Genomic DNA, 17,210 nt, shown 5'->3' with positions numbered 1-17,210 from the left:
CCACTGAGTTAACAGCAAACAATTATGAATGCAGGGCTAAAATACACATGCACGCACACACACTTCTTGGAATACTTACAAAATTTTTCTACCCGTAAAACTATTTTTGTAGATATTACCTGATACGGGGGTGGGGGGGAGGGCACCTCAGACGGGTAAATTAGGTTGCAGACTCTGATATAATGCACGACTGGCAACAGATTTACTTGTAGTATAAAATACAGAGGTAATATTCTCACCTTAATTTGGGACAGTCAAAGGACATCACAGCTCCTTTTTATTTAATTACTATTCCACTTACACTAAAGGCCCCACCTTTTAAATATTTTTCTGCAGTTGAAACATACGCCTTTCTGAACCGTGAGTCGTCTTTTTGTGACATGTTAACATCTTTCTTGTTACAATAAACTTTACCCATTTTGTCTTTTTTAAACTCCATTGTGAAGAGAAATTCCTGGTTTTTACTGACAATTTATACCAATTATTGGCACCTCCTGTACAGAAATAACCCCAAAGGCTTATTTACATAAACCAACTGTAACCACAAGTACTGATCTAACACGATCTAGGCCAGGACATTGGTAGTTGACTAGTGCATTCAGCGGTTTTGATGAGGCCGATTTTTTAGGCACAGAAAGGTCTCACGGTAAATAAAATCATTTGGTTGATGGTGGGGGACACACGCACCTGCTAGAACACTTATTTACACAAATGATTTCATAAATTCTGGAATAAATAATTTAATTTCACTCTACATCATACTACTTGTACATAAAACATAATAGCAACTTTCCATGAAGCTTTAATAAGTTTGAATTATGAAGTTGTGGAGGGAGGGGAACAAGAATCCCAGAGTCCCAAAGGAAAGGTGCTTTGTAAGAGGAAAGTACTAACACAACTGTTAACAGTCATACTTTTCACACTTCAGTGGAAATCTGGTGGTATCATTATTCAGGAGAGAGTTTGGAAAACTATAATTTTTAAAAGTTTACATTGTCAGTAAATGTTACAAGACAGTTGTTACATGACAGCTAGCACTCTCATATCACCATTGCAGAAGTTTTCAGCATGGCTGGAAACCGATAGCTTGATCTTCCCCAGTATTCCAGTGAAATCACAAGACATGCTGGCATAAAAAAGCAGTATTGGTGAGATGGGCACAGAGCTTTTAGGCATTTATTTTTTCATGTCAGCCACATAAATTCCCTTCACTGTACAGTAAGTTACAACATAGAATTCCAGTAATTCCTCTGCCAGAGCTGCAGGGATCTCTCTATACTGACTGCAGTGTCTGTTCCTGAGGGGCTGTCTTGGGTAGCCATCCCTCAGTTTGGTCAAACCCCTGTTTATGTGAGTTGTAGCATCTAAGTGTAAAGGACTCAGAAAATGATTGAAACATTGCAAAATTTATCCAGTCTAGAATGGAATTAGCAGGAGTCTAATATTCCTGAAGAAGACACCTGTAGAGTAAAAGGTTGTTTTAGGCTTTTTATTAGCTCACATCTTTACTTAGTGACATAAATACCACCAATTTGAACTGTGATAACTTGTACAGAGTACCAAGAGAGAAGGTTATGTAGTATATATGCATAGGTATGTTATTAATACATACCTGATACTGCCTCCCCTCTGCATAACCTGCATAAGGTAAATTATTGCTTGGATAGCCAAATTTCTTGTATTGAGGTCACTGGTTAGAAAAATGCTCTCTTGCTGGATTTGGTCTCTTTAATGGCCAAGGATGCATGGGACTACGCAAAAGAGAAAAAAAGGAGGTAATTAAAAATATGTGTAACAATATAGTGCAAATTACATGACGTATAAAACTGAAATATAAAAATCATAAAGCTCACTACTGCATGCATGACATTGAGGCAATAACATCAAGACATCTAAATGTTCTGTCTTAAGTTCATTTTGCTGTTAAACTCTCACCCTACAAACACAGGTAAAAGTGAGTTTGAAGAAGCAATGTATTCTTTGAGGTTTTTTTTTTTCTTCACTGTTACCCTGAACAGTGCCATAATATCTGATTTTCTATATTCCTCTGATTATGTATACCTTCAACATTTTCAGTGTTTATGTGTAAAAAAAATCAGACCTTCCTGATGGACTGAACTCTCAAAGCTCCAGTCTGTTTCTGCACCAGACCCCTGTTATTTACAAGGAAAATATTCTACTATCCTTTAGTTGCCTCATGGTAAACAAATTCTCTGCAGAAGTGGCAGGTAGGAGCTGCAACAGTTGGCTGGTGTTAGTGAGGAAGATTCAAGTTAGGAAGCACACCTAAGGAAACTGCGTTTCTGAAAAGTAATTGTCATGGTTTTAGCTGGGATAGAGTGAAGAAAATTAACTAAAATCATGACAGTAACAAAAATGAATACATTTGTACTTATTAGAGGAAAACCATACCCACCTTTGGATAAATCAGTATTTTAGGATTTAGCTTCAGAAACAAGAGAAATACACACTGACTTCTTTTTGGTGATACATTAGGAGAACAGACTAAGTCTTAGCAAGCTGATAAATTTAGTCCTGTGTGCTAGTTCCCATTTAGTAATAATGTACAAAATAGTCCCAGAATTGTTGCAGCGATGCTGTTAGAATTATGCAAGGTAGAGGAGAATAAAGAAAAAAACCCCAGAAAAATAACCTCTTTCTATTAAAGACTCAAGCCACAAAAGGTATGTGAACAATCCAGTCAAAAGCTTAGCCACTTACTGGATCTTTGCCAGTTGTCGGGCCACTGGCAAAGCTACAAAGTAATTCTTAGTCTCCAAACCAAAGTATAAAGTGAAAATGAGAAAAAAAGACAGCAAACCAGCAGCGTATCTGTAACTCTCTGACTGACTTGGGGTTGGGACATCATCAAAATCTGCTCAGTACAGCTTTCAGAATTTGTCCAGCCCAGACATCCTATGCATAGAGGGTCAGGTGCTTACACAGAGTGAAATGACAACAAATAACAAACAGGCCACCTGGTACAGTCTGTTAGCGGTTGTCTCTGGTGGAAAAAAAAAAAATGTATAAACCCATTTATCAGTTACAAAATATATTGTTTGTTACAGACACATTTTCAAATGTATAAATTCAATTTATCTACAAGACTCAGTAGAAGAAAAATGTTTATGTATTTGGATGATGCAGAAAACGTACTTCTAGGATGTAACAGAGAAACACCCACCCAGGTGAGTCTCTGCACAATTAAGTAAAACAGGTATTAAGGGTCTGACCAAGGCCTAGAAGTTTTGTTGAGTCTTTTAAGATTAAACATTTCAGAAAGAGGCCGCTCCATAAATAACAGTGGATTTACCTCTGATTTATGCAAAACTGAGTAAAAAATTAAAAGTAAATACAGTGATCAAGAGTTAAGATCCATTGAATATTGTCATTTGAAGACTGGCTGCTGTCTTGCCAGATATATTGTGCTTGAGGAAGGAGGAAAACTTAATGAAGAAACAAAATAAATATTCTAGATTGTTCATAAAACTAATAAGTGACATCCATTTGCTAAAGGTATCCTTGTTTAAAAATAATGACCTGAAGTTATTTTCAAGACAAGGTACCCTGAGGAGAGAAGCAGGGTTTGGGGTCGTTCATCTGCAAAAGCTGATGCTCTCAGATGCAGATTTCCGCTTCCTCCCCTGCCTCTCTGACAGCTTTGGTGAGGGCTCTGCAGGCTGCAGCGCGATGTGTGCAGGAGCCTGCCTGGTTGGCACGAAAACAAAAGCTCAGACAATTAACAACGGGCTTTTTACAAGCTCATGTTTTCACGACCACCCCATCTAGCAGGGAGATGAGGCAGGCAAAAACATCCCACGGACTGCCTCTGGGCTGCAACTTGTGGTCTGGAGCGTGACAAAGTACTAAATACAGCAGCCCTTACCCAAAGCAGTTCCTTTTACAGTAGGTTTTCTTCCCTAACAAAGTGGGGACCTTGAAAATTATAGCACCAGTTGTACAAAATTCAGAACTAGTTAAAAATTAAACAGCACCATCTCCTGGTGAAGGTAGGCTCATGCCTCATTTTCGCCCCCCACAGCATTTCCAAGATATTACTACCTCACAAATATATTTAACAGGTATACATTATTAAATGTATTGGACTAGATTATTTCCTTTCTTTTCTCAGACAGCCTATAATGTCTTCTTCTCAGACACTATACACTTCTTATATATGCAAAATAACCACTTAAAGTACCAAATAAGGAAATGAACCCCCCCGATATATTCCCTTCCACATTTCTTTGTATTTATTTCCCGCTCTTTTCTTGCGACACCCACTAGTTCAAGCGATGATCTCTACTATGAAGAACATCTTGTCTAATGGAGAAAATTGGCATGGCTGAGGGTTAGCCTAGTCGAAAAGGCAGAGTCTGGTTACCTTCATAATCCTGTAAATGACCCCGTCTACCTCACAGGAATGGTGCAGAGGTCCCAGGGAAATATTCCGTCACAAGGGTGACGCAGATAATTTAATTTCAGATCTTATTTAAGGCACTTACTCAGGAAACGGTTAAACATTCTAGCCCCAAACCTAACTCAGTTGGAGGCAGTGAATTTTAAACAAATACGGCTAGAATTCTGCCAACAATGCTTATGCTATGTACTACAAGCAGTGATGTACCGTCATGCATAGATTACGCAGCTGAGAGATGACAAAGATAAACAATACATTTGGTACAGCCATATCCTTCTAATCACCTACAGTGACTCCCCCCAGCCTCCAAAAATGTCATCTCTCACAACATTGAAAGGAAAGAAGGGTCGCATTATTGCAATTTAACTTGTTCCATGAATTTTCATTCCACTTCCCATTGAATAAAATGCATTTGAAACAAACATGTCTAACTCTCACAAAGTTTTAGTCTTGGACTCTGGGCTTGCAGAACTGTTTATTGTGATGCTTATTCACACAGAGTCAGATTCTCAGCAAGTACCACCTGGTTTGTCTTAATTGATTTATGCAGTTACACTGCTCTGCACCAGCTGGTGACCACATACATCTTTGTTACAAAAATAAGCCTGATTTCTTGTCTCTAAAGTAAACACGATAGATCAAATCTTTACTAGGCCTCTCTACTCGTACTTTGACACATCTTGTAATTGCAAAACTTACTTTTGTGCATATACAAATAGAATATAGACTGACTGAGTCAGGCCACCTAACACTGAGAACAGCCAGTAATGGAAGCATAAGGAAGAAATATGTAAACCGTGTAAATAACTTGAAGTACTATCAATACAACAACATTATTAATTGACTGAGCTGGAGTGGAGCCTGTGGCTGCATTTGCAGCAGCAAAGAAAGTGGACTAATACAAGTGGGACCCCTCATTGACACTTTATGAACTTCAGAAGGGTTTGCTTCTTGGCCTATGTCTAGCTTGGCCTGGGCACTGAATGTTCATCAGAGACTGAAGCGTATATTCTAGTTACTTTAATCTGAAGGGGAATCGGTTTGTGCACTCTCAGCCGTGAACCGCAGCACAGTCAGTGGAACAACCAGGAAGTTACCCACCTGAAAGCACACATCCAACCTGAACACCTCCGCCTCCCTGAATACATGTCTGATTTTTAAAAAACTAATTTACACTGTGAGTGCATACTGCTGGATTATGCATTTTATCAAAAAGGACTTTTTCTTTTCTTTTAAAAAACTTCTGCCTGGTTTCATCTGACATTGCCTAGTACTTACAATAAAAGCAGGGAATAGTAATTTCTCACACAACCTCTCCTCGTACAGAAATCAGTACTGATGACCCTGAAACACTAGATTACCACATTGCTTGCTGAGATGGGGGCTCAAAATTACATACAATAGTCAAAATGTAAGCATAGTTAAGATTTGTGCAGTGGTATTATAATGTTCCTCTTATCGTTTTCAGTTTCTTCCTAAAATCCTTAGCAAAACAAACTTTTTCAGAACACGTTACTCTAGACGCCCTGAGTTCTAATTTCTCATTTAGAGATGACTGCCATATACGCAAGCTTAAAACTGCTTTTCTACACATGTCGATTTGCATTTATAAACAATAAATTTCATTTGTCATTTTCTTGTCCCGTTAATCATTATTATATACTCCTCCTGTACTTCTTCATAGTAAGGCTTATTTTTGACTACTCTGAGTACGACAGCATCATCACCAAAATGTGGCACCTTACTGGCACTGCCTTTTACCTGTTCTTACACAAACACTACACAAATCCTCATGGAACCTTGCGGAAACACTCATACGAGCATATGTCAGTCCTTCCTCTGCTGAAGTATAACCAGCAAACAGTGAAATGAAACTGTAGGCATGGCTCCTCAGCAGCCTGAACCGGCTGAAGTCTGGACAGTATACCAAACTCTCCCCCTCTGGCTGTGTACGTGCGCCCCTTTCCTTGCATGGGCACTCATACCAGTAACAGCATTCTGCGGCCTAGTTCACAAACTGATCAGGCTGGAACTATCTCAGCCGGCAGCCAGAACAGCACAGCGATGATAACAAGGGAAAAGGATGTTGTAGCATGTGACTTGAGCTTACATCCAAACTATCCTTTTTAACGCTGGTCTTCCAATTGGCCTAAAATGAAATATTTATTTGAACGTCCTTTTAAAATAATCCCTAATTCTTTGTTTGAGATTCACTTCATCCTTGATGAAGAGTTTCACCTTCTCACATACATTTAGGTGATCTTTGAAATCAAATACTGGGCAAATAGAAGGAAGATTTTAAAATCAGGTTACCTTTAATTTTACCAGATGACCTTTTTTTGCTATTCATATATCCTCCTGTTGAATCACAAAATCCCATCTGACTTCCACTTGAATTAGGAACATGGGATATGCCCCACATGCCAACATCTCTTACCCCTGGCAATTGCTGATCAATGTGCCCCGAGTTACCAGCCGTTGCAGCAGTAAATGCAGTAACCCAGCATTTAAAGTTGTGCTTCATGGTATGGAGGATTTGTCTGGTTCCTGGTTGGGGGAACAATGTGATTTAGAGCATTAGCAATACTTTTGAGAGACTTGACAAATCTTTTTGCACTACAGATTGATTCAACGGCCAGATCATAGGTTTAGATGTACTGTGGCAATCACTATGTGAGAGCTATGTATTATTAACATTTTTCAGTGGCAGAGGAAGTACCAGTGGTACTCACTAATGGGGGTCAGGGAAAGAGGAAAAAAAACATACTGTCTATGTACTTGGGACAGGTATCCATCGAGGGTGGGGTGGGTGTGGGAAGATAAGAGTGTGGAAAGGAAAAAGCAGCTCCAATTGCCAATGCCTAGGACCAAAGAACGAGAGAAATCAGGTTTAATGGCCAAGATTCTTGTCAATGTTTATTGGTCTTTTTTTGTGGAAGGAAAGCCAACCCTTAATAGCAAATAGATCAGCAAGACAGATTTGGTAGTCTTGAGCTAAAGTAGCAAATGTACTTTCAATCTTTAAAGCTTGCCTGGTGAGCCTTAGAGAAGAGAAGCAGTGCCTTAGAGCGAAGTTCTGCATGCAGCAGTAAAATGCTGAATAACTGTTAAAGTGCTCTTGTAAGATGATTTGATTTAGTTTTAAATTGTGTAAACAGTATTTTGGCAGAGGATGCTATATGGCAAGCTTGTTGATTTAAATATCCAGAGGTTAAAAATTAATCAGAATGCCAGACTACTTTTGCTTTACTTCCATTTTGATTAAAAAACCCTTTTAACTGCACCCAGAGCAAGTTACCCAGCTTTTTTACATTTACAGTGTAAATGTACACAGTAAAATATTACAACAACTATGATAACCAGTGCTACTGCAGGAAGAATAATTACAAAACCAAATCTAGAGTGTTCCAAAGGTGGTTACATTTGGGACCCATGTACCAATACCATTATATTAATTTAATAATAAATAATACAAAAAAATTAAAGTATTTTGCTATATAATTACTTACTATTGAATACTGCAGGGGTCAAGAGATTAAATATTTTTCCTGGTTACCTAAAGTTGTCACTTATCTTAGTAATACATATCTTCTTCTAAATTTGATGCCAGGGTCTGGGTCAGCCAAGTCCAAGTTAGTATTCCAGCAAGTCCAAGATAATAAACTTTGTTGAGAATTGGATATATTACCGACGTCATGGTATGATTCAGGTCAAAGATCTTTTCACCAGGCTCTAAGCATGGCAAAGCTTCTGAATTTCCAGAGCAGACTACGCAGGTAAAACTGAAATGTCACAGTGCTGTCTATCATGCTGATACTGATGCACCTTCTATGGAAAAGCAGCAACACAACCCACAGTAGACAGACAGGATATGTCTCCTCTGCTTAAAAGAGGAGTCTTAAAAGAGTAAGTTACTCTTAAAAGAGTAAGACTTCTAATCAGATAAGAATATTGCTTTTTCAAAAAACTAAGTTACTTTAATTAATTCAGGGCTTCTTCCCCCCCCCCCCCCAAGCATTATTTCCTCCTCTGATACAAAGGATACCAGTAGAACGGAACATCCCCAGCCATTCTCATGATGGGAAGGTTCTTTTGCTAGGGATCATGCAACATTTGTTGATGCAAACATCCTGGATTTGGGAAACCTTTTCTGAAAGTCTGACCTTGATCTCCACTACTGAAAACATTCTTTTCCTACTGCAATTTATATGCAATATTTGTATTGATGTGGATATAATTTATAATACATAGTTTCAAGAATGTAGCATTTGATTTCTTTGGAGTTGTGCTAACATTCGGACAGCATACACAGTTATCGAATGTGGTATATTGGCTACACCTGGAGGCTAGCGCATGTTCACAAAAACCAGACTGGGTCACAGAGAAACTATTGCCTTGAATCTACCAGGTAATCAGAGGAGCTTCATAATACTGTCCTGGTATTTTCTGTCTGATTTCCTGTCAGGTCTAAGGGTCAAGCTATATGTAGAAAACAAATATGCTAGATAAGGGAACAAGCCTTTCTACTCAGCTGACTAGATTTTTTTTTAAAAAAAGGAAAAAACCAACTACATAACAGAGAACAGGATATTTAGATGTCTGATTTTTTTTAACTCTAAAGAAATTTTGATCAATCTGGGAAAAAAATTACCTTGTCAATACACACCATAATTCAGTTCTGAAGTAAAATATCTGAGACAATAGTGAGCATGTGAAAATTGAGGATCACAGTGATTACCTAAATTATGAATTACATGGCCTGCACATATTCTGAAAAAGAAAATGCTGCACTCAGCTCCCAGATCTGATGCTTTGTAGCAGAGTTACGAGCTTATGCAGATCGTGGATGAAGATCAACATCTGCTTTCATGGATCACACTGCAGGGTCTGAAGTTAGTTAATCATTAATATATTTGACAAGCTGCATTTACATAGCGTATATTTAAACAAACCAACCCCACATCCTACCTGCAAAAAGGTTTTTCTTTTTATACGTTGACAAGAAATATTGGCAGGACAGAAGCTGTCTGTTATCAACCAGGCAGGCCTTAATGTCCTTAACTCCAATGCAGTGGGCTGTAAATGAAAACAAAACAAATATTTATTTAATGCAATTACAGAGTAACATACTGTTAGTGGGCTGTATTTCTATTTACATCAGAAATTTAAGCTTCATATGACATTTTGTAAATGATACTAAATCTTACTTTCCAAGGCCTTGCCCCTTCAAAATTTTGAAATTTGAAAAATTCATGTTTACCTGCTTATATTACTTTACTCTGAATTTGTACCCATCTTCCAGTTAGCCAGTAAATTGTACGGCTTACATTATTATGATTTCTATCACATCATTTAAGTGTGGTTGTATCTGAATTCTACTATTTATCATCCCTGCGTTGTTGGCAAAGGCTAAAAAACCAAAAGCATGAAACCCACTAGAGACTCAAAGCTTCCAATTATAATCCAAGTGAAAACCTTTTTGTGTGTTTTGCATTGGGATCATTCTTTATTTTGGTCTACAAAAGGATTTGTTTTGCAATAATATCAGTTCTCTTCCATCTCTTTTGTTGAGTAAACACTGTGGGCTGTAAATTATGTTCCAGAAGTTGAGCACTTACAGTACTTCCCAGGCATACAGCTGCCTAAAAATAAATTCCTCGACAGCAACCTTAATCAGACATCGAAAGTCACCACCATGTTTGGCACTCAAACCCTGCAATTCTTTGCTACCTGTTTCCTTCCTGTGTAGGACTCGGACTGAACGCCGTACTCATCGTTCATACCAGCAAGCTGCAAGCTGATGCAGAGGATCTGGTGCAAAGCCACTGAAGCCTATGATTTACAGAGATGTACCTGAAATCTTGACCTATCACATATAACCAAACAAGCAATTGCAAGATGCCACTGGAGACGTGGAGAGAGAATATTAAAACCAGGACTGTACATTGCAAGGCCAAGCACATTTATGATACTCAAAAACCCCCAAAACCACCAACACAGCTGTGCTGGTGTTGTCTGGGGTGGAGTCAATTTTCTTCACAGGAACTAGTACCGGGGTACGTTTTGGATTTGTGCTGCAAACAGTGTTGATAACATAGGGGTGTTTCTGTTCCTGCTGAGCAGGGCTTGCCCAGAGCCAAGGCCTTTTCTGCCTCTCACAGCAGCCCACCAGCAAGCAGGCTGGGGGTGCACAAGGAGTTGGGGCTGACCCCAGGGATGTCCCACACCACATGGCGTCATGCTCAGCACATAGAGCTGGGGGGAGAAGGAGGAAGGGCGGGACGTTCGGAGTGACAGTATTTGCCTTCCCAAGTCACCGTTACATGTGATGGAGCCCTGCTTTCCTGGGGATGGCTGAGCACCCGCCTGCCCATGGGAAGGGGTGAATGAATTCCTTGGCTTGCTTTGCTTGCGTGCGCGGCTTTTGCTTTGCCTGTTTAAACTGTCTTTTTCTCAACCCACAGGTATTCTCACTTTTACTCTTCCGATTCTCTCCCCCACCCCACTGGGGGGAATGAGTGAGCTGCTGTGTGGGGTTAAACCACAACAGAGCTGAGTATAATTTCGCATACCTTTTCATAATGAGAAGATAAGCTTTTAGAATTAAGCCAGAAAGTCAGAAGTGGAAGAGATCTCTGAGAAGACCCTTCTGAGCCTATGTGGCAACTGACAGGAAGGCAGTAGCATCAGAGCATCTTGCTCTGTATTGTTATTGTAAGGGGGCTTTTGCACCATGAACAGGTAGATGAGCAAACTTGTGACTAATGTATTATTAGTTAGAGAATCTGTGCTATGAACAGCTTTTATGTCAAAAAAAGATGGAAGCCTCCTTCTTCCCCACTGTCCAAGACATTCTAATCCAACATAACTGTTAATCAAAGATAAATCTAGATTACTACACAGCTATCAAGGCTTACATTCATACAAATCTATTTACATACATTGTATTCCTTTCTCTCAAGAGGGCATCAGCATTGAAGCATACTTCAAGACAACCTAAATATAGATTGTATGTTATGACTATAAAGTACAGAACAATGAAAAATGCCTAGTAGCATTTGGCATCTGATTATCTGGGAGATAAAAGCAGCACCAGTGTTTTTTAGTTACCCATATAATCAGTAACAGAATTACCATTCTTTTAGCAATGTTACAAAAAATACTGAGAGAGTAGAAAATACCTAGCTGTGATTCTGTTGGAGAGGTAGCATGTGCCCTTTGATATTAACGCTGTAATATTCCTTGTCATTAAGGAACACACTGCTGAGCCCTTCATAGTACTGTAGTCTATCTAAATGCAAAGTTATCCTTAAAGTGGTGACTTTTTTTCACAATTTAAAGGCTACAGTAGCATTAAAAAAAATAATCCTCAAATCACAGACCAAAACTCTATTAGAAAAGTAGTAACTGCAGCTAGTTTACATCACCATCAGGTTAGTGATAGCTAATTACCAGTAACTGGTAGCTACCAAGTAAAGAAACAGTGATAATAAAATAAATAAATCAGATCAATCTGTAGGAAATCTACCCATAAAAAAAAATTTCTGACCAACACTCTATACTCTTAACAGAATCAGAGACAATTCCATATAACTTAGCTTCTCATTTAAAATAAGCTTTTTATCAATACATTCTGGCTGTCATAGTCTTAATTACTGATATTTTTCTTCCTGTTGATCTCAAAAATTTTTTCTAAAAATACTATAAAAAGAATTTTTAATTTTTTAAAATCCATATACCGAACATTCATTCCTACTGAAAAAGAACACAGCCACCTTACTCATTTAAAATGCTTCCTTTTGATATTGACAGATTGACTCAAAATGGTTTAAAACCACCAGAATACCAGGTATTTAAGTTGTAATTCACAGGTTTGCAATCCTTTTCATGTATAGAAGTACAGAACAACAGGTAAAAGCAAAAGCATTTTGTCTTGCATACCTAAGTCTGTGTGAAACATCACCATACTCTTGGCAGCACAGAACTCAAGAACCACGAAAAGCTCCATAACAGCACACACAGGTAAGCAGTTGTCACACAAAGGTCTTAACATTGTCATTGTTTTCCCATTATTTAAAAATAAACACTACCTAAACCATAAGTATTTCCTCAGAAGCAATACCCTTGGGACTGCAGTACCACAGCAGCACTACCATAGGTAAACCAGGCATTTGATAGAACCACCCCTTACCTGACAAGCTACAAAGCAAAACCACAACCATGTCTTATGGTCTAAAGATTCTTTTTCACTCAGTGAATCGCTGGCCGCGAACAGAGTGAAAAGCAAGATTTTAGGAATGGGCATCCTGAAGCCGATTGTGGTGAGAGACTGCTTCTTCCAGATTTTGCTAGCAGCAGAATGCACTCTCCTCCCTGCTGTTATTTGCTGTAGCAAGTCAAGGCTTATGGATTTTGAGCTCGTCTGACACCATCCTTCTCTATAAAGAATTACTAATTAACTTGTAACAGATACAAGTTCCTAATAACTTCTCCATCATATTTTCTTTCATGACAAGTGGGTAGTTCCATAAAAATGTCTCATTAATCTTGCTATTTCTGAATTTTTGAATACATATGCGAAGTATTCCTTTAACAATCTAAGTTTCAACACACTGAGGAATCTGTCACAAGCATTTTTCTGTTATCCTTTTAGGGTTATGTTACCTTTTGAAGATAAATTTTGAATGTATTTGAAGATAAAGTTCCTTGAACATACATTGTTTTTAAAGATATGTCAAAGACATGGATCAAGAATATAAAAATGTGATTAAAAGGTTATTATCAGGCTTGTCTTAAGACATTTCTGCTCCTAGAACAAATGAAGTCTTGCTGCAATAATTATTGCCGCTCTGATTGCTAGGCACAGCTGCAGCACATAGTATGTTACCGACAACTCTTCCTTCAACCCCTGGTCTGTTGGATTACAAAACATGGTTGGAATCTTTTTGAATTTTTCATGATTTCCTAACTTCCAATCTCATGATTTTACCCAAACTTCTCCCACAGTTTGGCATGAAATCACACACATTCTTCCTCATCATTGCCATATGTACTTATGCATTCTCAAATCAGATTCTAAAAAGTTAGAACTAAAATTTCTGTACTGACTAGACATGAATTCTTACACTGTCCCAATTTCTCTGAGTCTGTTTTCTGATTGCAAACACAGAATTACACTGAGATATATTTCAGTCCAAACTGCAGTTTTATTTAGATATTTTTATCTGCATGTATAAAGGTAAAAAACTGCCTGCTCCCCACAAATAATTGCACCAGATTCTGGTCCCAGTCACAACAGCTCAATTTACCACAGCTGGAACTGAAACAAAATCTTACTTCATAGCATGCTTTTCCACCCAGGATTAAAAAATAATTTAATGGCAAAAGATCTAAATACCTACTTTAATGAATATTCCTTATTATCTTTTGGAGGAGGTAATGTGTAAGTAAACGCTAAGTGAAGGCTTTTATCAAGGAGGATAAGGAGTTCAGTATACTCTGACACCAAGCCAGAACATTTGTTCATATCTCAGAGAAATAAATATTTCAAATCATAGTTGAAACCAAGACTACTACTTGCAACTTAATGATAATTCTTATTAGGATTTTGCTAGTGACCCAACTGGGTGCTGTTTCCTTTGTGATACCTAAACACAGCACAAATGAAAAAGTTCTAGTTTTCTTTCAGATGTATTTTTTTAAAATAAAAAATTCCCCAAGGCAAGTAGGGAAGGAACGATCAGAGCCAGACGGAGTAGCTTTGATAGGCCAAACACCAAAAAAGTTCCAAGTTTCATTTTAAGAGTATACCTTCTGTATATATATATCCATCTGGAAAGAAAAGGGATAGAAGGAAAAATCTGACTGCATAAAATGGGGAGATGAACCTTGGGTAAAAACAGCCAGATAGGAAAACAAAAACAAACATTCTGAAGACTAGGAAGGACTGCTTCACTAGACCACAGTTCAGAAAAGAGACTAAACTGTGCTCGGAGGTCTTTTTCTTCATTACATCACGAGAGGAGAATGCGAAGGGAATGAGAAAGTCCATACCCCCAGTGACATCCCAGAGGTTTATCTACCTGGAAGTTTGATTCTCTGCTGGCAGCATTTTCTTCCAAGCCTGGCTTTGATATTTGCACCATGAGCTGTTTTCAAATTTGCCCAGCACTGCCTCAGGACTGTCTTGAAATTCTGTGTCTCATCAGAGAACGACAGGGCAGCAGACATCGTAGACAGGGATGCGACATCTTTTCCCATGATATTGTCTTCCCTAGATCACTTTTTAAAGGCTTACTGGACTCTTCCCTGTTCACCATTACCAAAGTGAACATCTATCCCAGCTACTGCTGAAGTATTTTTGTTGTCATTTATACCGTTAAAACAATCCACGATGTCAGTTAGGAACGCAATATGCGCTCACAGCTCCCACACAGCCATCCGCGGCTTCTTTTTGTACTGCCAATTTATTTCCCTTTTTTACCTACCCCAGTAACAGCTGGTGTCTGTTTCCTCCATGAGCCCCTCACACTGTTGATTCCCACCTTTCCTCCTGGAGTGTCCTCCTCTCTGTGGTCTGTAACGCTTTTGATCCTCTCAAGTTATTTTTTTTTTCTTCCAGAAGTGCCAAGAATCCAAGTGCAAATAACTGTATCAGGGAAAAATAAGCAAATAAAATGTGGAGAGTTATCAAAACATAAGCATATGATTTAAATGCCATCCTAAACACTCTCAGACTACTCCAGTGCAGCCTTCCTCTATCAATATTAGAAAGCTGTGTCTCGGCAATCTCTTAAATAGAAAAACATTTATCTCAACCCATAAAATGCTGTTTCTAATGTGTAAATACTGGAATGACTTAAGATGGCTAAATTAAAAAAAAGGAAATCTCCTGACATTCACAGTAATTCAACTTCTCTTACCTCTGAAACCCATGATTTTCTGACCTATACATTGCAACAATCTTCTAAAAGGTAATGAAAGCTCTATTAATTTGAGATTTTTGAATGGAAAAAACCACAAAACACACTAGAACGTGTAACACAGGAAATTGTACTCAGCTGGCAGGATAAAGACTGTTTTGCTGACCTATACCACATTTTGAACTTTGGTTTCTACGGCTTCACATGCAGCTTGCATAGTACAAACTGCAGATCAAGATACATAAACACAGTCCAGTGAACAAAATATTTGGTGTTAGAACTGAATGGTTTACTTCAAAGTATACCCATACTTTACACTACTCTGGGTTTTAGTTGACAATGCTGCTATTTGTACAAGATGCCTATATGTAAGTTCTAGATCACTGACTATGTAGTCGTACACAGACTGTGAATAGGGTATTTGTGAGTAACTTGGTATAACAGTAGAGAAAACATCCTGGCTTTGTAGCAACAGCTGTTTTCTGCATCAACACGTACTGGCTATTCTGTTTCCTGGGACTTCAAAAAGATGAAATTATAAAGGGATTCTCCTGTCCCTCTCCTTGGAAGTTCTTTCCACCGATGTACTACATGCAGCCACCTGTCCACAGTAAAGGGTTTTGTAATTTAAACTCACCAAATTGTGCTGAGCTCTTATTTTGGTCTTGGTTCAGTCAAGAATGATTGACTTAAAACCTGCTTTACTCAAACTCATCTTAACAAGCATTATCAATGACAATATACAGTAGTGATAGCTTATTGTTTATAAAATAGTTCACAGTAGAAACCTCATTGCACAGGAAAGATTCCAAATGCACACCAGTGGCGTCAGAGGATTATATCAAGAACCCACTGATTGCCTCAATTAATCAAACTTAACCCCTTTTAAGTATTACTTAATATTGATTTGGTCAATGAAGAAAAAAATAAAGAAGAGAAAAATTGTGAGGACATCCTTATTCCATTACAAACATTACTGATGAACACCAAATAAGTATCAGTGAACGTGTACAATAACTCCTTCATTTTACAAATGAACTACATCTACCTAGAGAGCCAAACTCCTCCAGGGAAGGGGGAGTTTGACAAGTACACCTAGAGAGAAATGTATTTCTCCAGTTACTCTACCCTGTGTTCACCTGTAATAGCTCTGAAGTAGTACCAAATATGAGGAAAATCCACACGAAGGGAATGGGCACACTAACGTTACAGCCTTAGATCAGTCAACAGGAAACACAAAGCAGCAAGTGGCATGACAGCAGCATTTGTTTGCTGTTCATCATCTCTTCTGGGCTGCAAGGGATGTATTTGTTAGGGCTTTTCCCCCTAAAATGTCTGTTTTTTCAATTTCAGAGTTGATCTGCCCTCAAGACATCCCACATAGGACTCAATTTTATAGACTCACATTGCTGAATTGTTTTTCCAATAAACTTGCATATCTGCTTTTGTATCTGTGGATGACTGGCATCACAGTTTTTCCATTTACCTAACTCCCATAAAGAAAATTCCTGCTACCTTTCTACTCCTTACAGAACTGTTATTTTTCTAAGTGTTGACACAAGCCTATTCCTCCATACCAATGACTTCAGAAACTGCAGGACTAAGGAAAAAGAGAGTAGGAGGGAGAAACAGACATCTGAACACCAAATCTCTATTACTTAATCTCTTTCATTATTGAAATATTTTCTATTATTTATTTCCTGGGCAACTTCTATAAAGCTATGAATAAATTAGACATCAAGAGTTTGGTAACTCAAGTTACCAGACATCAAGATGTCAAGTTTGGTTCACACTGTGAAGTGAACATTGAAAGTGTTTTAACAGTCATAAATATACTCTGATGAGCAGGAAGCCTTTAAACACAGGAG

At 38.3% G+C, this 17,210-nt stretch overlaps 2 protein-coding genes across 6 annotated transcripts in view; both read right to left on the bottom strand.

Moving 5' to 3' along the window:
- ZNF711 (zinc finger protein 711) overlaps positions 1 to 15,068 on the bottom strand; it is a 60,320-nt gene extending 45,252 nt beyond the window's left edge. The window contains exons 1-3 of one of the 4 annotated variants that reach the window (XM_075106641.1): positions 14,908 to 15,068; positions 9,389 to 9,496; positions 1,613 to 1,751 (exon numbers count right to left, since the gene is read on the bottom strand). The gene's annotated coding sequence lies outside the window, so the exon portion shown is untranslated. Of the gene's footprint in view, positions 1 to 414; positions 604 to 1,612; positions 1,752 to 9,388; positions 9,497 to 14,907 lie in introns of those variants that run through there. The other 3 variants (XM_075106642.1, XM_075106643.1, XM_075106638.1) reach the window with 3 other exon arrangements.
- APOOL (apolipoprotein O like) overlaps positions 725 to 17,210 on the bottom strand; it is a 40,743-nt gene continuing 24,257 nt past the window's right edge. For both annotated transcript variants that reach the window (XM_075106652.1, XM_075106653.1), the window contains exons 11-14: positions 14,908 to 15,068; positions 9,389 to 9,496; positions 6,734 to 6,967; positions 725 to 1,751 (exon numbers count right to left, since the gene is read on the bottom strand). The gene's annotated coding sequence lies outside the window, so the exon portion shown is untranslated. The remainder of the gene's footprint in view (positions 1,752 to 6,733; positions 6,968 to 9,388; positions 9,497 to 14,907; positions 15,069 to 17,210) is intronic.

Source organism: Phalacrocorax aristotelis, chromosome 11 (assembly GCF_949628215.1).
Source record: "Phalacrocorax aristotelis chromosome 11, bGulAri2.1, whole genome shotgun sequence".
NCBI classification, from domain to species: Eukaryota; Metazoa; Chordata; class Aves; order Suliformes; family Phalacrocoracidae; genus Phalacrocorax; species Phalacrocorax aristotelis.
This window is presented reverse-complemented; position numbering and strand designations above follow the sequence as displayed.